General features: G+C 54.0%; 1 protein-coding gene across 4 annotated transcripts in view; it reads right to left on the bottom strand.

Moving 5' to 3' along the window:
- Window positions 1–24793, bottom strand: part of NTNG2 (netrin G2) — a 73439-nt gene that overhangs the window by 42678 nt on the left and 5968 nt on the right. The gene's annotated exons all lie outside the window — the stretch shown is intronic.

The following is a 24793-nucleotide window of genomic DNA, read 5'->3' as shown; positions in this document are numbered from 1 at the left end:
CCATCCTCTACGTCTGCGTCTTTATTCCTGCCCTTCCCCTAGGTTCTTCAGCACTATTTTTTTTAGATTCCATATATATGTGTTAGCGCACGGTGTTTGTTTTTCTCTTTCTGACTTCACTCTGTATGACAGTCTCTAGGTCCATCCACCTCACTACAAATAGCTCAATTTTGTTTCTTTCTATGGCTGAGCAATGTGCCATTGTATAGATGTGCCACATCTTCTTTATCCATTCATCTGTTGATGGACGTTTGACTCTTGAAACATCTCCTACACAGAGATGCCTTCTCGACCCTTCAGACAATACAATTAGTAGCAACAGGAGGGGCGGTGGAAGAAGTCAAAGTCACAGCCCCCTGGTGCCCAGCACATTATCTCATTTCTCTCCTGTTTAGTAACTAGCTCACCGCCAATGCTCACAGTGTGGGAGTGTCAGCTCCATGCTCGGGATGAAGCAACCCGGGCTTTGGAAGGTGGTGGCCCTTGCCCGAGGCCCTGCTGGGAAGAGCTGGGGGCCACACTGTGGCCTGTCTGTCACTGGGGCCTGCTCTCTGTCCCCACAGCACGCGTGTCTGCCTCACGCACAGCCCAGGTTCCCCTCAAGCGGGTGCGTCTTGTGGCAGTCCTTTCCAGGTCCTCGGCACGTGCCTGGCAGGCCCAGTGGGGAACACCGGCTGGGGAAGGCAGGGCACGGCCCCCACGTGCTTCCTCTCCCCTCACCCCCGCCTCCGAAAGCTGGCAGCCCACTCCCTGGCCCAGCGGGCTCCAGCCGGGGCTTCCCTCCTCCGCGGTTCAAATCCATCCCCCGGGTCTGGTCTGCCGTGTGAACTCACCCGGAGGCCTGAAAATATCACTAACGTGGTGGTTGCCGGGGGTTGGAGGGATGAATAGGGGGGAGCCCAGGGAATTTTTAGGGCAGTGAAGCCATCTTGTATGACACTGTCATGCTGGATAAATGACATGATACATTTGTGCAACACCAAGAGGGAACCCTACTGTCAACGTGGGCTTGCGTTAATAACAACATGTCCGTGTAACAAAGGTACCACGCTATTGCAAGCTGTTAATAATGGGGCAACTGTGTGGGGAAACGGGTCTTAGGCGCTCTCTGGACTGTCTGCTACACTTTCGGTAAACCTAAGACTGCTCTAAAAAAATAAAGGCTATTAATTAAAAGGAAACACCGTCACTAAGAACCGCACGCGCCCCAGACCAATTGCAGCTCCTTTGATGAATATTTCAGGTCCCTGGTTTGCTCAGAAACAAAGCGGCTTCGACCTGAGTTAAAGCCTCACATTCTAAAATGAGGCATTCGGCTCCCAGTGTCAGTGGGCGCCTTGTCTCCCGAGGGGCCGAGCCGGCACCACCGCAGCGACCTTGGGCCATCACCTTTGAAGCCCGTTAGTGGAGGACCAGTTCCTAGGCCACCCAGGGATCCTCAGTGGGCAGGCTGGCTCTGGGGTTTACTGAGGCAGGTTCCACCAAAATAGCTCTGTCCTGGGTCCCCTGTGGTACAACTGTCCACCCCACCTGGCCCGACCTGCTGATTCCCAGGACCCGGAAAACTTGGGGTGGAAGGGGTACAGCATTGAGTCCACCCCCCTCACTGAGCAAATGGGGAAACCGAGGCCCAGGGTGGCGCAGGATGGGCCCGGGCCTCCTTGAGGGTGGGAGGGGTTTGAGGATGAACCTGCTTCTGTCCTGGACAACCTCAGGGGTGTTCTGGAACTCTCGGGACCTCACACAAAACATGGCAGGGAGAGGGGCCTGGCTCGGCCCACGGGGGTCCAAGCTTCCTTGCGCTCCAGTTGGTGATCTTGTGATGTTGCCCGGAATGTGGAGAGGCTGAAAGGCCCCATGGGGATGGCTCAATGGCTTGTAGAGTCCAGGCCTGGTGATGAAAGGGGGGCAGGCCTGCCTGTGGGGGACAGCCCGCTCCCCAGTCCCTCAGCTGGCTCAGAGCTCACACCTGGACACTGGGGACCGGAAGACACAGTTTGCACCCAAGTGGGCATCCTCCCCTCCCCCAACCCAACACTCATCCTCTTCCCACAGCTCCCCTTCTTCTAAGGCCCCTGGCACCTTGTTATGGAGTATACTGTGCCCCCCCCAAAATTCATATGTTGAAGCCTTAACCCCCAGTACCTCTGAATGTGACTGTATTTGAAAATAGGTCCTTTAAAGGTGATTACATTAAAATGAGGCCCTTAGGGTGGGCCCAAATCCAATCTGACTGGTGTCCTTACAAGAAGGGAAAATTTGGATACCCAGAGAGACCCCTGGGGCACGTGCACACAGAGATGACCATATGAAGAATCAGCAAGAGGGGCCCATTGGCAAGTCATGGAGAGAAGCCTCAGAAGAAACCAACCTGCCTTGGTCTTCAAGGGTCAAACCTTGACCTTGGACTTCCAGCCTCCAGAACATGAGAAAATAAATTTCTGTGGTTTAAGCCACCCAGGCCCTAGCAAACTAATACATGCCTCACCCCAAGTGAGCAAAGCATGGGTCAGGGTGGGAGGAGCGGCCAGACGCTCTCTCTGGGGCCCTCCTCTACCAGCCCGCTTCTCAATACGCTGGCACCAGGTGGCATCATGCTACTCTGCCCACCTGGAAAGCTATCCACCCAGCACTGAAGCTGGGCCTTTTCCCCGGCTGTCTCATCCCCTCTCACCTCTGAGCTTGTGCCCCTGCAGCCGCTTTCCCTACTCTGGGTTTTTAGAGCTTTCCCCACGTACTTCCTCCAGGAAGCCCTCCTTGCCTGATTCATTTTTGAACCCAGTTCCCTCGTCATTCACCACAGGATTGTTAGTGTGCTTATCTGGGACAGTGTAGAGGAGCCTCCCTGTAGGGCTTGGACCTCAGTAACCAGTCACTAAGTTACAGTTATTACGGTCATCCTATTAATTAGTTATTAATAGAATGATAATTAGATTAATAGTAATAGACCTCATATGGAATATTGATATTATTCCTGTCAACCCCCAGTTGCTGTGAAACACCTCACCTCTCCCCTGGTCCTTTTTTTTTGGCCATGCCACGTAGCTTATGGGGCCCTAGTTCCCCGACCAGGGATTGAACCTGGGCTCTCCGCAGTGAGAGCGCGGAGTCCTAACCACTGGACCTCCAGGGAATTCCCTCCCCTGGTCCTTCTCCATCCCCCTGCCTACGTTCCCTCACCTGCCCAGCCTCCTGTGGTCCCCATGGCGGGACATTGGATCCCTCACGACCCGATGCACCTGGCCTGTCTGTCATCAGGAAGACTGACACAGCCGGCTCTGCCAAGGGATGGGAGGCTCCAACCTGGCTGCCAGAGCCAAGCTGCCCTAACCTGCAGGGCTCACTGCCCCCCCCCGCCCCCACCCCGGCCTCAGCCCGGGAAGCAGATGGTCAGAAACTAATGAATCAGCCTGTGTATTTACCAGCCCTGCGCCTGCTGCGGAGTGAGCGGGCTTAATCAACAGCGAGCACAATAAATAAATCCCAAGCCATCGCCAACACAATTCCCTCTCTCCTATTTCTCTTCTTTCTTCCACCGCCCTCCCACCCCAAGATCTCGGAATTCCATTTAACCATTTAGGGGCCAGAGTGCCCCCGACTGAAGGCAGCTTCATGCCCACGGTCCTTTCCAAGCGCCATTGGCTCATACCCTCATTTTCCTCCTGTTCTTCACTAGGGAGGATTCCGAGGAGGAAGCCTGGGGTGCGAAGGCCGGTTCACCCCGAGCCCCGTACCCTGAGCACTGCTGCATCTGACGGCTGATCACTGCATGTGAGAGGGAGGGGCCGGCAGGGGGGCCAGCGTTGGCTGGCCTCCTAGGTCTGCACATTTCCACTCATCTCTATGAGATCAGATTAACTAATCACCGTCAAGATAAAGTGGCCTAATACCGGGGAGAAAGAGCCAGGGATGTTTGGGGCACACCCCTAACTTCTCAGGATGACAGCACAGCCAAACTTTGATATTATCAAAAGTCGTCATTGTTTCTTTAAACATTTCATGAATATCACCAAAAACAAAAAATCATACCCTGTTTAAAAGCCTTAGGATGTTCTCTGGAAAAATGTAACATATCACATTTTCCACTTAGGGGACTCATGGGGTCCCATTTCCCCAGTTAGGAACCCCTGTTCTGGGGTCAAACAGTTAAGGAAACTGGTGTTGGGGTCTGAAAGCCTTGGGCTCAATCTTGGCTCAACTCCTTGAGGCTGTGTGACCTTGAGAAAGTTGCTTTGCCTCTCTGAGTCTTTATTTTCTCATCCAATATCACATGAGATAATCTGTATGAAATGCCTAGGAAATGTCCCCAAATGGTAGCAATTATTATTAAACAGCAGCTTCACGTACACTAGGTCAAGGGTTTTCCCAGCAACCTTCCAGGGGAAGAAGTAAGGCTGAAGGGCACCTTGCCCCTTCATGGTGAAGCCAGGAACTTCGCACACAACACTGACCACAGTGGGACTGCTGGCTTGAAAGGGTGTGACGATCATGACATTCACTGAATGCCAACCATGGGCCAGGGCGGGCTGGGCACTGCACATCCATCCCAGCCGCATCCTCCCAGAACCCCCAGGAGGTAGGGCAGCTCCATTTCCCAGACAAGAAACCAAGTACTTGCCAGCCCTGCATCACTTCCTCTGGATCCTGTGGGACCCCAGCAAGGAAATCTTGGGGAAACCAAGCCCATCATGTCTGCGGCTCACTTATCTCTACAGATACACAAAGGCAAGTCACCTGCAAAGTGGGGCAGCACAGCTGGAGGGGTGAAGGCCAGGGTGCAGGGCGAGGGGAAGGCAGTCAGCCTGGACCCCAGCACAGCAGAGAACGGGGTGGGGACAAATCTCCTCCACAAACACTGAGCAGGAGTCACCTGGACCAACTGTTCTACAGAGAAACATTTCATCCCAGGCTTTTCATTGAAGAGACCTTGCAACTGTCTCTTCAATGCTTTTGCTTTTATGTTATTTTTTTGTGCAAAGGGTGCAGCTGGAGTCAGAGGCCAGGTTGTAAAGAGCAGAGACAAGCTACCAGCAGAAAATATCATCGAGGGCTTCCGTGGTGGCGCAGTGGTCGAGAATCCGCCTGTCAATGCAGGGGACACGGGTTCGAGCCCTGGTCTGGGAAGATCCCACATGCCGCGGAGCAACTAAGCCCGTGAGCCACAACTGCTGAGCCTGTGTGCCTAGAGCCCGCGAGCCACAAATACTGAGCCTGTGTGCCACAACTACTGAGCCTGCAAGCCACAACTACTGAGCCCACGAGCCACAACTACTGAGCCCGCAAGCCACAACTACTGAGCCTGCGTGCCACAACTACTGAAGCCCGCGCGCCTAGAGCCCGTGCTCCGCAACGAGAGAAGCCACCGCAGTGAGAAGCCCGCGCACCACAACGAAGAGTAGCCCCCGCTCACTGCAACTAGAGAGAAGCCCGCGCGCAGCAACGAAGACCCAACGCAGCCGATAAATAAATAAATAAATAAAATTTTTTTTAAAAAACGAAAAAGTTTACAAATATATATATCATCGAGTGGGAAAGCTGACTGCTAGCAGAGATGGAGGTAACCTGCCCGGGGGAAGTCTGGCTATTTGGCTTTGAGTCCTTAACCAAGGAGAGCATGGATGGGGCAGTCACTGGAATTGTAAGCAAGTCTTAGGAGGAGGAATAAACAACTTCATGCAGACTGGCCTTGCCATCCAAACCTGTGTTGGGACAAAATCACACCACTGCTGGACACCACCAAAGCAGGTTTGGGTCTTTGCGGAGCAGCGGGCCACAGTGTGGCGGGAAGGGCTTTGCCCTCTGTAACTGGGAGGGCGGGTACAGGGCTCGGCCGTTCACTGGCCACTTGAGCAGTCACTCCACTACCGTGAGCCTTAGGTTCCCAACTGCAGGGCAAGCACCACGAGGGCCGTGGCCTCCCCCGCCTCCTTCCCCACTGCAGCCCAGACCTTGGCACTTTCCGGGGACTCAGGAAAGCTCTGTCCAGTGAATGAAAGTCCAGGGAGGCTGTGAATGCTGACTTCATAGGCGGTCCTGAGAATTGCACCAGGTGCCACGTGGCAAGCACTTTGGGGGGCCTGGGCTTGTGGACAATGGGTGTAGGGAGAGCATCTTGACTATCACCAGCCCCGTGGCCTGGGCCAAGGGCAAGGTCACGGCCATGCTTAAGCCCTGCGTGTGCTTTATCCTGGAGGATGGGGTCCTTTTACTTACATTCTGCAAAGGAAGGGGACTGAGCAATGTCTCAAGGTCACAGGGCTCCGCAGTGGCCGAGGTGGGACAAGAAGCCAGGGCGTCGGGCTTGGACACAAGTCAGGAACTGTGCCCCTCGCCCAGAGGGAAAGGCGGCTGGCGCCCCAGCCGTGCGCCACTCCCCAGAGGCTCGGGTGCCACCGAGGCGTGTGGGCGGACCCAGGGAACAGTTTAGCAGCTGACAGATTTTTTTTGAACCTGTCTGCCAAGTTGCTAGCTGAAGTCTCATCCTCAGCCCCACCAACCTCAGCTGGGGCTGGGGCATCTGCGGGTGGGAGGCTGGATGCGGGGGGCTGCCAGGGAAAGCCTCGGGCAAGGGGGGCTGGGCAAGGACTCGGAGCACGGCCTTCCCCGGGGACCCCAGCGGGGCGCTTAGGGGAAGGCAAGGCAGCACAGCTCCGTCTTACAGAACAGGACTTAGGCAGGAGCAAAAGTGGGGGGAAGTCAACACACAGAGGAGCTAGCACCACCCTCTGCCTTGGATGATGCTTCTAGAACTTCGGGGGAAACTCTTTGGGCCTGGTCGCCGACCCATGAGGTCATGGAGTTGGGATCCCGGAGACCGTCCCTGACCCCGTGTGTGACCTTGGGTGGGGCCTTGCCCTGCCTGTGCCTCGGTTTCCCCGTTCATGAAACGACTGAGCTCTGACTCTCACCTCCCCAAGTCCAAGTTCCTTGGTGGCCCACACCAGTTCGGAGAAAGGATGCAGAGACACATCCCCACCCCCTCATCCCAGGGAGAAAGCCAGGGTGCCGGGGGAATTCTCCTTAACAAATTATTTCCTATTTATTGGTAAGAAAAGTTGCAGCGGGGATAAATTATTAACAAATCGGAAACGGAGATTCTGTTGGGAGCCGGTTCTAATTCTAGCTGCCCGGAAGTTTCTAACTCTCCCCTCCCTCGCTCCCTCCCTCTGCTCCTCCCCCCGCCCCGCCCCCCTTCCCCTTCTGCGGTTTCATTGATCCCTGTCCTGCCTCTAACTCCTCCCAACCCGATCCCCCAGGCCTCTCTCCCTTCCCTTTTTTTGGTTTCTTTTGGAGCAAAAGCCCTGGACAGCAGCAAGGTCACCCCTCCCTGCTCGTGAATCAGCAGAAACCGACCCTCGTGTTATTTCAGGGCAGGAGCTACAGCTGGCCAGGGAGGTTCCTCTTGTATTTTTCTGGTTTTGTTTCTCCTTGGAGCCATTTCTTCCCAGCCTGGCCGTCACTCAGGCAGGGGAAGGTGTCTTCCCAGGGCTCATCCATCCTGGCAATGAATCTCCAGAAGCCACAGTGATGTCCTCCCCACCCCCACCCCAGACCCTGATCCCGAGCCAGCCACCGTGGGCATCTCCTGGTCCAAGGTCTGCCTTGGACCCAGAGTCTCGGGCCACCTCCTGAGCCTGGCCAGGACCCGTAACTTAGGAAACGCACTTCAGTTCTGCAGCTGCTTGGAGCAGCCCACCACTCTGCTCCAGCCCCCCTTTCATTTCACCCCTGCCCACATTTACCTCCTTCCAGAACCTTCCGTGACTGAGACTGGACTCTGGGACAGCAGGGGCCGGGTCTGGCTCATCCTTGCCACCCCCCACTCCCAGTAGTGATTTGCACAAAGTGGCATTTGATAAATATTTCCAAACTCGGTGAGGATCCCTGACAGTTGGATCTAAGGATGGTATCTGTTGAGCAGTTACTCAACATGTCCTTTTCTTTTTTTTTTTTTTTAATATTTTGGCTGCACCGCGAGTCATGCGGGATCTTATTTCCCCAACCAGGGATCGAAGCCGTGCCCCCTGCAGTGGAAGCGCGGAGTCCTAACCACTGAACTCCAGGGAAGTCCCAATGCGCCCTTCCTAACGTGCCTCACTGGATCCCTTTGCTCTGGCGCGGCTCAGAGAGGGTAAGCGACCCTCCTGGCATCACCCAGAGAGGACTGTGCGGTTACTGAGGGGAGTGAAAGCAGCCGGCCCAGGTGCTGTTCTAGCAGCGGGGCAGGGACCCACTTCCTCAGTCCTCCTCGCCCTGACTCCGACTTCCCCGACAGACCCAGCCAGCCAGCCCTTCTGACCACCCGAGGCGTAGGGCTGGCCCGGCGGACGAGCTGTCCAGGAGACGGGCAAGGATGCAACGCCAAACACTGCTTCCACCACTGCACACCCAGAGAGGCTGTCCGTCAGCTGAACAGCCAGAGAGGGTGGGGTGAGGTCTTGCCAAGGCTCTGGCTAGACAAGGGTTAATCTCTCCAGGAACTCAAAATTGTATTCCTTAAAAAAAAAAAAAAAAAGGAAATATTTCACTCGGTCCTGGGCATATGCAGATTCTTGCCACAGCCAGATTGTTAGGAATGTTTGGGGTGGGAAATTCTATCCCAGCTGAAGAGTGCCTGGGTTGATCCCTGTAGGAACCCCTCCCCGCCGCCACGGGCACCTGCTGCACCCCAGCCCCTCACTGGGTACCACATAACTGACCAGATCCACGTGGGCATCTCTCTCAGACAAGGGGATGGCAGCTCTTCATTTGCATACCTTCCATGACAGGGAACTCATTACTATAAAAAGCAGATAGGCCAATCTGGACTGCTGGCTCCTTAGAAAGTTTGGCGATGTATTTTGACTCACACTCTGCATATTGTCTTTGCTCCAGGCCCCCTTTCTTCTACGCGTTTGTCCTGTTTTCTCTGGTTATGCTGTAAACATTTTCTAATTGATTAGAAAAAGGAGAGTGAGAGGCCGGATTAGCCCAAGCCCTCCTCCTCCCCCGGTGCCAGGAGCTCAAAGGCTTCCCCACCAGGGCCAGCGGGAAGGCTCGGCCGCTCCTCCTCGGCCCGCCTCGCACACAGACTCCACCTGTTCATCCAAGGACCCGCCTGCCTGGCAGCTGCCCGGGCCTCCCTCCATCCTCCCTCCCTGCCCCCCCCCACTCCCCATCCGAGGCTCGCCGCCCAAGCAGCTCAACACTTTCGTGGAACACATTTAGAAAAAAAGTAAATAAAAGTAAATTGGGAGAGACGGAAGGACAAAAGAAAGAAGGAAAGAGAGAAAGAGAGAGAAATCAGGGCAGGGTTGGGGGAAGGGTGCAGAGAGGAAGAAAAGCTGCATCCAGAGAAGCCGGGTAAAGTGCATTATTGATTGAGGACTTAGAAAATGCTTAGAGAGTAGGAAAAGCGTCCTACTCTTTAAAAGCTTGTACAAAGCAGAAGCTAGACACAGGCAGCCTTCCCTAAGAGGGCCTGCTCTGCTGACATGAATATTTTATCACGGAGGAAAAAAAGCGGCTTGGAGGATGCAGTACTGGGGGCGGGGGGAGGCAGGGCGACGAGCAGCCCCCCTCCGAGGGGCCTGGCTGGGGTACTCAGGGGAGCCGCCTTCCCCAGACCCCTGGGGCCTTTGCAGAGCCCCTCTCCTCCTCTCTGAGAGCTGCCCTCGGCTTTCTTGCTGAAGAGCAATGGGGCCTCCGTGGGTCCTGAAAGAGGCTGGTGGGACCACTGGCTGAAAGGGGAGGGCCCAAGAGGGTTGAGGTTGAAGAACAATCCTGGCAGCCCCCTCCCCTAACAGTTGCCATGTCCACCCCCTGCCACCACCAATCCCTCCGGCCTCCCCGCCCTGACCTGCCACCAGGCACACTCTAGAAAGCAGCCGTGTGTTTCAGCGCCCCTGCTGCACCCCAGAGCACGCTCTTCGGATGAATTCCAAACCCAAGCTGGTCCTGGCTCTGCCCACCTCGCCCACCTATCTCGCTTCTCATCTTGCCTTGCTTCCGTTTTTCTTTTTTAAACTTCCCTACTGAGTATTTTTCTTAGCACCAGACATTGAGATCGTGATTTTTCGTGTGAAATTTCCTTTTCTCTATTCATGACGATCCTAATAATTATTTTCAAAATGGAGAAGCCAAGGCACCGATAGGTTAGAAAACCTATTCAATGGCACTTTGCTGAGCAAAGGGCAGAACTGGTGTTAGAAGCTCCACAATATATGCTCTATAAAGGGCCCGCTATGCTACCCTGCCTCTGCCCGTAGGGTCATTCCTTGGTTTAGGGAAGATGAAATGAACTTTTGTGCCACGGAGTCTACAAAACATATACAAAATTCTTACAAATCATTGTATGATCCTACGGAGGTCAATTTCCACCTTGTTTTGGACCCTGGAATCTCTCCTTCCTATCTTGATGCCCATCCCCCATCCCACCCGGGCTTCTCCACCTCTGTCTGGAGCTCCTCCCCTCCACTCCTTTGCAGGTGTCTGCTAACCCTCCCTTCCTCGGAGAACACTCTGGCCAGCACCTCCCTCCCCGAGATGGGCACTTGATCGGTTTTCCTTGGCGACTTCGTCGGTTAATTACTGTGTGGTCCCCTCCCCACTGTGTGCTCTGTGAAGACAGGAGCGGGGCCTGTCACACGCAAGATGCTTAATTAAGGTTTGCAGAGCAACTCCCCCTCCTGGGCGGGTCCCCTCTCCAGGTTCTCCGCATTGAAAAGGAGGTGTCAGGAGTGGATGCAGCACCTGGACGGATGGGACCTGCCTGTGCCAATGGCCACAAGCTGAGACTTTCTAGGGCTTCTTCTTGCTGGTCTCTGAGGAGTAAGAAGCGGCCAGGTAGAGGAAAGAGAAAGAAGTGTCTGGGCCTGCCCCACCCCCGGGCACAACTGGACAGTTCATCTACCGATGAAGCCCTTGGTGGTGGTGAGAGACGCAAGCCTGAGCTGGTAAGGTTTCATTTATTTATTCCCTCACTTATTCAACAACTACCTCTAATGTGCAGAATAGTCCTGAAGAAGCAGCCATCAAACCTGACTGCCCATCCAAATCCTTGGGAAGAAGAAAGAGATGAAAATATTTCTGGACACTAAGACCAGAAATTCTGCTCCAGATTGAAAACGAACCAACCCACCAACCAACCAACCAATCAAAACCCCCTGCAGAGACTCAGATGCCTGGCCAGGTTGGGGTGCCTGCTACAGTTGGTCCAAAGAAGGGCACCTGTACAGTGATGTCAGCCCAGCTCTCACCATCATCCCTGCTTTATAGGTGAGGGAACTGAGGCCCCCAGAGGCCAGGCACTGACTCAAGGTCATACCTGCAGTAACCTTTGACCCCTTATGGGAGCATTGACCACCATGCTGTGACCACCAGAGTATGGCACGGATGACAAGCCTGGAGGGGAACTGGCTGGGAAGGTCAGGAAGGCTTCCTGGAGGAGGTGGGATTTCAGAAGGACAGGCCCAGAAGGATGGGCGGGCTGGATATGGACAGGTGGAGGGAGATTTGACCGGGCTGTGAGGAGGACGCGCTATGTAGTGGGATCGAGCGAAGAGCCAGACCAGACATGCAAGAGCCACAGGGAGAGAGGAGTTAATGTGCTTGGATGGACCAGGAGCCTGGTGGGTAGCAGGAGATAAGGCGGAAGGGGAGACCTGGAGCCGGCCTGCAGCCTTGACATTTAGCAGCTGCAGGGAAAGCCCTGACTCTGGCTGGGCAGCCTCCTTTCAGAAAGAGAGGTTAAGAACCTGGGAACAAAGGGTAAGGTGGCGGCCAGCACCCTTCAGGTCCCAGGAAGCCAGAGCAAGGATGGGGTGCCTGCAGCTCAGATGGAAGGAAAGATTCTGAGAGCAATCTCTCTCCCCCTCTGGACTTTGAATTCAAAAAACCAAGATGCTTAAGATGAAAAGACAAGATGCTTATAGCTGGAAGGGACCCAGTGCCGTCCTGGGCAAGACTGACATGTTGGTTCTCAAACTTGGCTTCTCCCTGGGACCACCCAGCTTGAATAAATCCTCGGCCCAGGCCCACCCTAGAGACTCTGCAGTAGCAGGTGGGGCGGCAGCTGGTGGGACTGCAGCCCTGGCAGGTTGGGGGGATGTTAAGAGCTCCCAGGTGAGTCCGCTGTGAGGCTCAGCTGAGGACACTCAAGGGGGATGGGGACCCGGACAGAACCAAGAGTCTGCACAGCTCCCTGTCCCCTGCCTGCACTCCTCTGGAGTCCCAGCAGACCATCTGGGTTTGGGGCCTTCAGGAAGGCTGTCTCAAGGTTTAGGAGACCCGGGGGTAAAGGAGGAGAGAGCCCCCAAATCTGAACCCCTATTCCTGCTGTGGAGACACCCCTTAGAGTGGGTTCTCACATTGACTCACCTAGGGGCACCCCGGACCAACCACATCAGACCCTCAGGGGTAGGTCCCTTCCCAGGCATTGGCTGGTTACGGTTCCCCAGGAGACTCTGACGTGCAGCCAAGGTCAAGGCCACAGCCCGGAGGACCCTTCGATGGGACAGTTCTCCATCTCGGGGTGGCACCTGGCTCCCGGCCTTGCTTTCCTTCCGCTCCCCGTTCCCGTGCCTCTCCCCCAGGCTGAGAGGCAGCCAGACCCTTGGGGAACCCACGGGTGGGGGGGGGGGGGGAGGGCTGCCGGGTGCGAGCAGGCCCAGCGGAAGGCAGATGCACCGCTCCCCGCCCCCACTTCCCTCCACCCTCTATTTTTAGGTCCATTATTGTCCATTCTTGGGTGTATTTTTTTCCCCACTCCTTCCCCAGAAAAACAGATCGGATTCCTCCAGGCAAAGCCATCTCGCCTTCCCCGGAGCTGGTGTGTGGGAGCCCGCACACTGCCAAATAGACATGAAATAAGTGAATTATCAAATAATTGGATTAGCAGACTCCATCATGTCTCGGGGGCAGAGGGGGTGGGCAAAACGCTCCCGTCACACTCCTCCCCAGCCCTCCTTGCTCAGGCTGCCGAGGAGTGCTGGGGGAGGAGAGGCAGACAGGGACAGTATACTCCCCCAGCAAAATGGCCACACGTACGTGCACACACACACACACGCACGTACACACACAACAACCGCCTCAATCTAACCGTGAGATAGAGACGCAGAGCACCTCAGGTCAGCTAAGCAGCCTGGTTAGGAGCTAGGCACTGGGTTCAGGCAGCCTGGAGTGGAGGTGCCAGGATCCTCTACTTGGAAGCTGTGTGACTTTGGGCAAGTGGCTTAACCTCTCTGAACCTCAGGTTCCTCATGTTGAAAATGGGCATAAATATAGGATCTGTCGTAAGTGTTCTGGGTGGATTCAACAAGCAACTTCAGGTCAAGTGCTTGGTATGCAGTAGGCACTCAATAAATATAAGCTTTTGCTGGTCTGAAGAGGTGGTGGAAGATGTGGAATCAAGAAAAGCCTCAGACAACAGGATCAGTCAGTTACAAGAAGACACATGGTGATTGTCCTGAGCTTAAGGGCCCCCAGAGGGAGCATAGGGGCCCACAGGGGCCCACAGGTGGACTCAGGGTGGTCTGGGAAGCCTTGTGAGTGTTTGCAACTGTGTGTGTGTGTGTGTGTGCGCACGCACGCGCACGCATTGTTCCAGGAAGAGCACCATGGATTCTCAAAGGGGCTGAGACCCCGCCAAAGAAGGAGGCACTGCTCTGGGGTTTTGCAGCTGAGCTGGGGTTGGTGTCCTGCCTTTGTCCATCCTCTTGGGGTCCTCCAGTGCCTGGGAGGTTATTGCTCTCTCCATGCCTCTCCCTCTTCCTCTCTCTAAGTCTGAAAGTCCCAAAAGCCAGAAGCAAAATCTAGGAATGCAGTGGGGTCTGGAGGGTGAATACACAGACCCCCTCTGGTGAAGGCAGGAAATTTACATCCCAAAGCGGGGACAAGACCCAAGGGCACCCAGCCCCTGGCAGCCAATCCAGCGTGGACCCTGATCCCCAGAAGCCCAGACCCAGCAAGATGCCAGCCTCGGAGCTGTTGGCAAGGGGTTTTAGATGGTGCCTGTGGTGGGAACAGGGCATGCTCTTTGGCCCACTGGCTTCTCCTTCTGCTGTCACCTGCCTTTGCTGTCTCTTGATTCCCCAGATGGAGCGGACGATTCAGGAACCTGCAGTCTCCCGTATGGGCACCACGCACTTTCTGTGGGCTCAGGCGGGGGCATGCTGCTGTGGCTGACGAGACTCTGGGGTTACCTGCAGGCTCCATCTCTCATTCTCCTCCTTTTCATCTTTTGCCCAAAAACGGACTTCTGCTACGACCGAGGGGAAATGCCCTGGTCGTGTTTCATTTCCTTTTATTTCCCTGGTTGACACTTGGAGTCAAGTGGACAAATGACTCAGGCAACAGGAGGGAGCTGGAATGCAGGACTGAGGGGGTCCAAGTTGTCCCAAAGCCCCCAGGACAAACTGTGCTGGGGGAGAAGAATGCCAGGTCCTTGAAGACGGGCCCAGGACGCTTTAATAGGAAGGGCAGCTCTAGAAAGCCCCAGGTGTAGATCTGGAGGGATCCACAAACATGGATTTAATTCCTTCCTACCAACGAGACCCTGAGGGGTGAGGTGGCTTCCCCTCTGTGGTTGCACCTTGAGATCTCGGGTCCCCGAGGACAGTGACCCAGACTTTTGACAAGGCAGGATGGCACAGTGGTCAAGGCCCAGGAGACAGATCCTGGCTTTGTCGCTGTTGTGCAAACTTGGGTAAGTCTCTCCATCTCTCTGAGCCTCCCTCCCTTCATTTGCAATATACCCGTCCCAGTGCTGCGGAGAAAACACAAACGCTATGCACAGAAAGTGCATATGTAGGGTACCCAGCCCACAGGGAGGCCTCGGGAAATGGCAGCCAAAACCCACGAGATGGGGCGGGTGGAAGAAACACCAGCATGTGGTGAGACACACAAGAGTGTATCCCCGGCTCTTGCTTCCTGAAGCTCCCAGCTGAGGGCCGGGGTTGGACCACATGCACCCCAGCCCGACATCGGAGGGTAATCGCCAAGGCTGACTTTGCCGTGATCTCTAACATTCTGCCCCCCATCCTGCCTCACCCCTGGCCTTTCCCGCCTCCCACAAACATCCCCTTCCTGTCCGCCTTTCACAGTGCTGCCACAGCAAGGAGAACCACAGCTTGCGGACGGGCCAGGGCAGGGGTCTTAGGATCCCCAGGGCCTGCGAGAGCCAGCTCTGAGCAGGACTGGGTCACCAGGGGCTACACACAGGTGTGAGAGCTCACCTGAGCAGGCCAGAGAGCAAACTTTAACCTTATGGCCATGCCTACCCTGAAGGTGTAGCTCCAGCACACGCTGGGAGGCACTCCAGGTCCCCCACCAAATGCCCCCACGTGTGGTCAAATCCAGGATGTGAGTGGATGCACGGAGACCCGGCGTGGAGGGCCTCATGTCCCCAGGGCTCCAGTCCACTCCTGTGGGACAGCCCAAGGCTTACGGTCGAACCTCTCGGGTCTGCTGCTCCCTCCCTGGGGCCCCAGGAAGTCAGTCCATCCCGTTGGGCCTCAGTTTCCCCATGTAGGAAATGGGGCGGAAGTTGGACTCTATTAGTGGTTTCATATTGTGTTCACAGGAGCCCTAGGACTTCCGGGGGTGGGGGCTCAGGGGCCCGGGGCAGGGGCAGAGGGTGCCAGCAGCCAGGTCCCAGGCACCCACTTTCCCCTGAGTAGTTAGTTCCACTGTAATGTGCTTAGAGATATCGGGGTTCCTCTGGTTTAGATAATCTCTATGACCCCTTCCAAACTGCACCATCTACTTGAGATGAGGGATAATTATCCCCAGCATTTCTTTATCGCCTACTTTGTGCAAGCACAGCCCGTGTAGCAAAGATGGAGACACAGAATCTGGTGCCCTGATGAGCAGGGGAGGGGAGGAGGTGAAGTGGAAGCAGGAGATATTCGGAGACCAGAGAGGTCACAGGTCATGACATCCCCTCCCCAGATATCCTCCTCTGGGAATCACCGTTAACATCCCAGCTTAAAGGATAAGTTAGGAAAAAAAGGAGAAAAACCAAGAGGGAGGAAAGGACAGAGGTGGGAGAGAAAGGGAGGGAGGAGGGGTGAGCATTTGGACTTCCTCCCTCCTCGGGAGGTTGAATGACTAGGGTCTGAGTTTGGGCCTGGACTTTGCCACTCAGTATTAGACTCTCAGTTTTCTCATCTGTAAAATGGGGACAATAAGATAAAGGTTGTTTCCACCATGAGGGATATTTGGGAGGGTTAGATGAAATACTGCACATAGACTGCTCAGTGCCTCAATGGAATAGATCTGAGAGTCCAGAAATAAACCCATACGTCTATGGTCAACTGATTTTCAACAAGGGTGTCAAGACCATTCCATGGGGAAAGAATAGTCTTTTCAACATATGGTGTTGGGAAAAGCGTATATCCACATGTAAAAGAATGAAGTTGGATGCTTGTCTGACTTCATATACAAAAATTAACTCAAAATGGATCAAAGGTCTAACTATAAGAGTGAAAACTATAAAAGTCTTAGAAGAAAACATAGGGGTAAGCACTCGTGAGCTTGAATTTAGCAATGATTTCTTAGATATGACACCAAAAGCACAAGGAAAAAAAGAGATGAATTAGACTTCACTAAAATAAAAAAAAAAATTGTGCCTAAAAGGACACAATCAAGAGAATGAAAGATGATCTGTAGAATGGGGGAAATATTTGCAAATCATATACCTGATAAGGATTTAGTATCCAGAATATATAAAAAACATATACTACTCAACAACAAAAAGACAACCCAATGAAAAAATGGGCAAAAGACTTGGATATATATCTCTCCAAAGAAGATATATAAGTGGCCAATAAGCACATAATATCCAGCATCATTAGTCATTAGGGAAATGAAAATCAAAATCCTAATGAGATACCACTTCACACCAACCAGGTTAGCCATTATAGTAAAAAACAAAGACGGAAAATAACAAACGTTGGCAAGGACCTGGAGAAACTGGAACACTTGTACAGAGCTGGTAGGAATGTAATATGGTGCAGCTGCCCTGGAAAACAGTTTGGCAGTTCCTTAAAAACTTAAATCTAAAATTACCATATGGGGACTTCCCTGGTGGCGCAGTGGTTAAGAATCCGCCTGCCAATGCAGGGGACACGGGTTCGAGCCCTGGTCCAGGAAGATCCCACACGCCATGGAGCAGCTAAGCCCGTGTGCCACAACTACTGAGCCTGTGCCCTAGAGCCCACGAGCTGCAACTACTGAGCCCGCATGCCACAGCTACCGAAGCCCGTGCGTCTAGAGCCCGTGCTCCGCAACAAAGGGAAGCCACCGCAATGAGAAGCCTGCACACCGCAACGAAGAGTAGCCCCGACTCGCTGCAACTGGAGAGAAAGCCCGCGCGCAGCAACAAAGACCCAACATAGCCAAACATAAACAAACACATAAATAAATTTATTTTAAAAATAAATAAATAAAAAATAAAATTACCATATGACCCAGCAATTCCACTCCTAGGTATAGACCCAAGAGGAATGAAAACATATGTCCACTCAAAACCTTGTACATATATGTTCATAACAATATTATTCATAATAGCCCCATAGCGGAAACAACCCAAATGCCCAGCAACCAATGAATGGATAAACAAAATGTGGTAGAGCATACAATGGACTATTATTCAGCCATAAAAAAGAATGAAGTACTGGTACGAGCTACAATATGGATGAAGCTCGAGAACGTTATGCTGAGTGAAGGAAGCCAGATAGAAAAAGTCACACACTGCATGATTCCATTTATGTGAAATGTCTGGAATAGGCAAATGTGAGAGACAGAAAGCAGACTAGTGGTTGCCAGGGGCTGGCGGAAGGAGGAATGGGGAGCGGCTTCTGACGGAGACGGGGTTTCCCATCTGGTTACACAACATCATGAATGTGCTAAATGCACAACTTAAAAATGGTTAAAAAGGCAAATTTTATGTCATATATATTTTACCCCAACTTTAAAAAATTTAATGGTTAATTTCATGTTATATGACTATCACCTCAATTCTTTTAATTAAAAAATATTTTTAAATGCCTTCACCACAAGAAAAAAATTTTAACTGTGCGTGGTGATGGATATTAACTAAACTTACAGTGGTAATCCTTTCACAATATGCACCTACATCAAATCATCATGTTGTACAGTACACCTAAAACTAATACAATCTTCTATGTCAATTATACCTCAATTAAAAAATTTGTAAAAGAATTTAGAAGCAGAAACCAAGGGGAGATGATGTGATGTACCGTTATGTTTTTAGCCCTCAGCTTTGTTTTTCTTTGTTTTGATTTTCCTTTAATAGACTACTATAACAAAGGGATTTAAACTTGAAAAAACATCTAGTGCTGTGCTGAGCACAGGATATGCACTTGGAACCATTCTGTCTGCACTGGAGCCCCTCACTTTGTCTGTTTGAGACCAAGGCTGAACCCCAGCATAGATTTTTACCAAACTCCGAGAATGTATCTACAATCACGCAGGGATGCTGGGTGAAGCGGTTAATCTAGCCAAACCCCATCGTTGCACCGTTGGGGAAACTGAGGCTAAGGAGCTGTCCCAGCAGTGAGGAGACCCTGTCGGGGCCCAGCACTGCCCGGCTCGCATCCTGCGCTCACGTTGCTCTGACACGCCCCCCGCCACCCACCAGTGCCAGCAGTTGGTGTGTGCTTGGGGAATTAGAAACACGTTTTCATATATTTAAGCAAATCTGCTGTGATGAAAAACAAATCAGAACCTGCAAACCAAAGCTGAACAGAACCATGCATGATCTGCCATTTCCCACTTTCCCCACCACTCCGGTCCCCTCCAGGTAGGAGCTGAGCATCCTAGTGGGCCTAGTGGGCCAAGTGGGCCCTGGCCAGGTCTGAGGCAGGAAAGCCTGGGTCCTGGGCTGTGGGACAGGAACAGAGCTTTGCAGTCTGGACCCCCTTATGGGGCAGTGAGGGTGAGGGGCCGCAGCTTGGAACCTGCTTCTTTGAGCCTGCCAAGCTCTGTTCCAGCCCTGTGGCTCAGGAATTCCATGCCCTGTGGGCTCCCTCGGGTCTCTGCATGCCCACTGCTCTGCTCCTCCTCTCCCCCCCGACACCCTTGGCCTAACCCCCCTGACACTAGAGAGTGGTCAAGAGCCAGGCAGAGGAAGGTTGCATCCCAGCTCCACCATTAGTGGACCTTGGGGAGCCTTGGTCTATTCCTCCATCCAATGGCACAATAACAGCCCCGCCCACAGGCTTACAGGGAGCGGGGTGGGGGGGATGAAACAAACAGGTGGAGTGGGTCATCCCCTCCCCATCACCCACACACTGTCCCCTCATGTCACACGGACCCCTTCCTGCATCTCTGCAGTTGCGATTCCTTCTGCCTCATCATGGCTCTTCTGAATCCCTCCAACCCTTCAAGGTCGTAGACCATCCCAGACCAACCCGGTGCCCTGCTTTCCCCCTCTGAACTCCCACAGCACATGCTGACTATACCCCACCTTACACGCTTGGCTAATAGGCTCCTCTTCTGTTATTTTCTACTTTTACTTCTTTTGTCTCTCACGCTAAATTCTAGGATGGGGGAAAAATCCCTTTTGGGAAACATTCATTTCGTGCCAGGCACCCAGCTGAGGGCTCTACACGCTTGTCTCATCTCATCCATACGACCTTCCTTTGAGATTGTGTTTAGCATCACCCCAATTTTCAGATGAGAAAACCGAGGCTCAGAGCACGAGGGACTCCTCCAAAGTCCCACAACCCAGAAGGGGTGGGATGAGCATGGGCGCCCGTTTGCCCCATCCCAGATCTCAAGTTCACATCCACAGCTGGAGGGGCCTGCCTGCCCATCCATCCATCCACCCCCTGCCTCGTCACACGTGGGATTTAACAAGGCAGCTTGTGTTATACATGCATTAAGGGAGAAAAATGAAAATATATGAAAAATCAGGGCCAGAGAATGTAGAGAGGGAAGAGGCGGACGAACCTGGGGAAAAGTTCTAGAACCTCTAAGTCTCTGACACTCTTTGGAAAGATGTGTTCCCTTCCCCCTGGCACTCCAGAGGCTCTGCCCCCTACGCTCCATGGAGTGTCGGGACCCAAACTCATTCCCTTAAGGAAAGTAAGAGGACAGGATCTCAGTCGTGTGGGCCCGGCCCTCACAGGCACCGCTGCTCCCATCCTGTCACTCGTCTGCTCCCCAGGAAGGAGACTTCACCAAGCCACTAGATGTCATGCATGGAACTATTCTTGTCCCAGGCTGGGCCCTGCCTCAGGCGTTTCAAGAGACTGAGCGGCTTTAACTAAGGGCTGGGGGAAACTCAGGTTCCAAAATCACTTCCTCCTTAAGGACAGAACTGTGCAGACCTCCTGGTGTCAACTGATTGAGAATCCTACAGAACAGGGACTCAAATGGAGATAAGTTAGAGGCCTTTGGTGCCTCCTCTGTCCTGATTGAAACCCTAGTTATTCCTGTAAGAGTCAGCCCTAATCTCTCCTCCTCCGAGAAGCCTTCCTGGATCACACTGTCCCTCCACCCACCCATCCATTGGTTCAGTAAATGCCTTCTGAGCATTAACTGAGCCAAGAGGGAGGGATGCAAAGATGAACAAGGCAGCCCTGCCCCTGGGGAGCTCACAGTCCAAGGGGGAGGCAAATGTCAGGAGTAGAATAATGAGCATGGAATGACCATTGACTCCAGGCACTGTGCTCATGACAGTTCCAAATGCATCTTCTATCAATAGTCCCATTTAAGGAAATGAGACTCAGAGAGGTTAAGCTTCATGCCAAAGGTCACACAGCACGGGATTCCAACCTCTACCTCTCTGCCTCTAGAGCCTGAGCTCTTAACCGTAGGCCACGTCTGTAAGCCCAATGACACAGATGTGACCAGATGGGGCCTTCTAACCCACCTGGGCTGGGGAGTCAAGGAAGGCCTCCTGGGGGAGGTGGGTCCAACCTGAACCTTGAAAAATGAGGTAATCTAGGTAAACACGAAAGCCTCGGAAATGAAGGAAGAAAAGAAGGTGGAGGAGGCAGCACGGACCAAGGCAAGGAGGCAGGAAACTCTGTGGTGAGCTAGAGCATGTGGCGGGGAGTGGGACGCACACTCATCCTTCTCAAGCTCCTTACATTAGGTCCCAGTCTCACCCACTCCTTGTTAGTTGTGCACCACCCTTAACACCTGCTGTGTTTCTCTTGTTGTTTACCTGGATTTGCAAGAGTTATCGCACTGCCCCATCACAGCTGTACCTGGCATGAGGTCAGCCCCGGAAACGGGATGGGAGGGCTGTGACGGGGAGAGGAGGGAGGGGTGGAGAAGGGTGTTCCCCAGGCTGTCCTCTGTGGGTTTGGGGACAGAACGCAGAGGGGAAAGGAGACCTGAGCCAGTGGGCTGGTGAGCTCAGTGCTGCTGGATGGGAACGTTTCGTGAACATCAAGGTCTGGCAGGAGGCGCGGCATTTGTGACCTTGATTCTGTATGTGGTGTTCACTATCATGGTGGGGAGGGGCTTGAGGCCCCCGGGACCCACCTGCCCTCTGCAGTCATCAGCCCAGCAGACCCCATGGGGTAGGGATGGGGCCATTTGCTCTGCGTCTGGGTATACGGAGGCACAGAGAAGGCAAAGCAGGTTCTGAGGAAGACGTGTGCTCTAAGATGTGCCTTCATGACCATCTCTGGGTTTTCCTGTGCACCAAGACCCAGGCACCTCTGTGTGCTCGAGTCTCCTTAGATGAAACCTTTAATGTTCAGCTATTTCACCGTGGAAAAGCCAAGATGCTCAAGACTGGATCAACGACACTATCAAAGCTTCACCCTAGAAGAGAACTTGCACTCTTTAAGCACTTTCAGATCTTCTGAAAGGCGCTTCCTTCTCCCAGGAAGTTGGAGAGGTGGGCAAGGCAGCCATGTCCCATCACGTGGGGAGACTGAGGCTCAGAAAATTGAAAGACTTGCCCCAGATCACCCAGCCCACAAGCAGCAAAGCTGGGATGCAGGCTCAGGTCTTCAGATTCCAGGCCTGTGGCTCTTGTCGGGATAGCACACCACCTTTCTGGAAACTTCCACCAGGTCTCCAACATTCAGGAATCACCACTCACTCCTGGGACCGCCACTCCTCCTGTTCTCTGCCTTTCTCCTTCAGCAGGGGCGACACCTCCTTACCCTGCAAAGGTCCCATGGGAACCACAGGCCTCCTGTCTGTCCATCATCAATAATAAGTATCACCCATCACTGACGGACCATGGAGAGCAGCGTTCCTCAGAGCACACCCTGCGTGCATCCGAATTACCTGGACTTCTCGTTAAAATGCAGCTTCTGGCTCAGCGCGTCTGGGGCGGGGCCCAGGGGTCTGCATTTCTAACAAGGTGAGTCCAGGGACTACACTTTGGGCAGCAGTGTGTAGCTAGCTGTAGGATCATTTTAAACACCACCTGCCTGTTCTGTGCCCCCCACCCTCTTTTCTCACCATCTCTCTCCTGAGGCTCAAGGCACGAGGACAGGGTTTCCCCCTTCCTTTCATGGCAGTGCAGGCAGCTGGCCGGCAACCTCTCTTTCGAAGCTCTGTGGGGCTGCTCCCCACGCCAACTGTGCCCTCTCCATCCCAAAGGGGTCCTGCTAGGGGCTGAGAAGCCTTTGCGGGCGCTGCCTTTCCCTCCTTCTCCCTGGCCCTGCAGCCTCAGAAGGCTGGCCCTCTCCAGCCAGGCCCTGGGCGTCAGGGGTGGGAAGCTGCCCGCCTTCTCCCGCAGCCCTCATTGAAATTTTGCCCTTGCCCAAGAATCCTTGGTTGAGAGCTCAGCCCTATTCATTCTCATTGTGCATTTAGAGCCAATAGGCTTTTTGTTCATTTATCTTGGTCTTCCTCCCCAGGCTGGAATTTACAATTCAGTTCTCAGGTGGCCTTGCAGAAGTACCCAAGTCCAGCGGGGGAGAGAGGGTCTGCACACTGAAGCCTGAAAGGAGCAGTCGTTCCGTGGCCCCTCTTGCATCCTCAGGGTGCCCCAGGGCTCATGCTCCGTTTGGATGGATGTTAGGACAGGCCCAGCACTCGCCGCAGGAGGGGTGCCAGGAAACAGGGGCCCACTGGGCTATTGTAAGGCTAAGGGGGCAGAGGGCCACCTGGGTACCACTAGGGCGCCCCCTGGTGCCACCACCGGCCATGGCTAGAGGAGTGAACGCTTCCTGAGCACACATCCACCACCGGCTGCCCTGAGACCAGGAATACAGGGCGTGGTGTCCCCAAGGCTGGAGAGAGGCAAAGAGACAAAGGCCCAGACACCACCAAGGACATAATAGCCACAATAATAAGCAAATAACAGCTACCACACATGGAGTACCTACTACGTGCCAGGACACCCATGGTGGGGCTGCATCTTTCCACTGGCACTGTGACTTGCCTACACCATCATCTCTGCTTCACCGAAGCTCAGAGAGGGAAGGCTGGGCCGTCGGGTGCATAAGCATGGGTCCTGGCCACGTACAAGTTCCCAGCCTGCCCTCTAGACCGAGTGACCTTGGCGGGATTTAGCCAACGCTTTCTAATCCCTACAATGGGATTAGAAGAGCCCCCACCTCAGAGCATCCTAGAGATAATTTAATGAGACATGCACAGAACCTGCTTAGGGAAGCTGCACTAAACAGTGGGGTGGGGGGTGGGGGTTTGAATCCATCTGGATGTGACCCCCTCCTCCCTGCAGAAGCCAGCCTAGGCAGCGTCCCCATCCTCGTTGGCTGCACATTTGTAATCAAGGGCAGAGCCGGATGGCAGCCCATCATGAAATATTTAAGTCCATCAGACAGGTGTCAGGACACTGAGGGAGATGCTGTTCTTCCTCCCCTGCCCTCCTCACCGGTCTTCCCAGGAGAGGACAGGAAGGGCATGAATGCTCCTTGCACAGCTCAAGGACCCATGCTGGGTGGCATCAGGACTGTGGCGGGGTGACCACTCCACCCCGGCCACCCCGGCAGCTGCACTGGGTTCTCTGTGTGTGAGGAGGGGGCAGGGCGGAGGCCCAGGGCCAAGGGCATCCTGAGCCACCTTTGGCCAGGAGAGGGCCTCAGACTTGCATTTGATGGTCATCTCCACCCCTCAAGCCTTGACCAGAAGCTGGTCCAGTGATTTATGATTTAGGCACCCCGCCCCACGGCCCCGCCCCCAGCACATTAAGACGATTAATATTCAAAAGAAGAAATACAGTCAAGACTCTAATACAAGAGGCAGCGGTTGACTCTGCTCAGGGAGTGTGTGGAGAAGTCCTTACATGAGCTGGGGTGGGCAGCCAGCTTCAGATGTGGACTCAGAGCTGGGCTGCCCCGGTGCTGGCCTTGGCCCTGACCTTCAGGGGCCAGCCCCCTTGCCTGTCCCTGAGCCAGCAAAGCCCTGGGGTCCTCAGTGCAGTGGAACTCTCCAGTCCCTGGCTCCTGGCCCTGTGCTGCTTTCTCCTTCCCTCCCTCTCTCTCTCCCCAGCTAGCTCCCGCCAGCCCAGCCACCACCCACAGTGACAGCCTCCTGACTGCTGACCATCCAAGTGGGAACCTACCTTCCCAGGCTGACTGCTCTAGGATAGGACCCAAGCGCCCCACAGGACTGAGGCATCCTCAGGAGCCCAGTGGGGACACCGGCTCAGTCCAGCCATAAACCCAGAGACCTGGAGGCTTCCCCCAGGACACATGAAGGCAGCAGCCACCCGAGGATGACACTGAGCCCTTCCTGTGGCTCCTGCAGCCTGGTTGCCCTGTCCAGCCTCCTGCCCGACCCGGGGCTCTGCCCAGTGGGAAGGCGTCTCTCGGGAGGCAGATTAGCTCAGTGACTCTGGAGCCATAGCAAA

This window comes from Balaenoptera ricei, chromosome 6 (genome assembly GCF_028023285.1).
Source record: "Balaenoptera ricei isolate mBalRic1 chromosome 6, mBalRic1.hap2, whole genome shotgun sequence".
Lineage (NCBI taxonomy): Eukaryota > Metazoa > Chordata > Mammalia > Artiodactyla > Balaenopteridae > Balaenoptera > Balaenoptera ricei.
The sequence above is the reverse complement of the archived record's forward strand: the minus strand, read 5'-3'. Positions and strand labels throughout refer to the sequence as shown.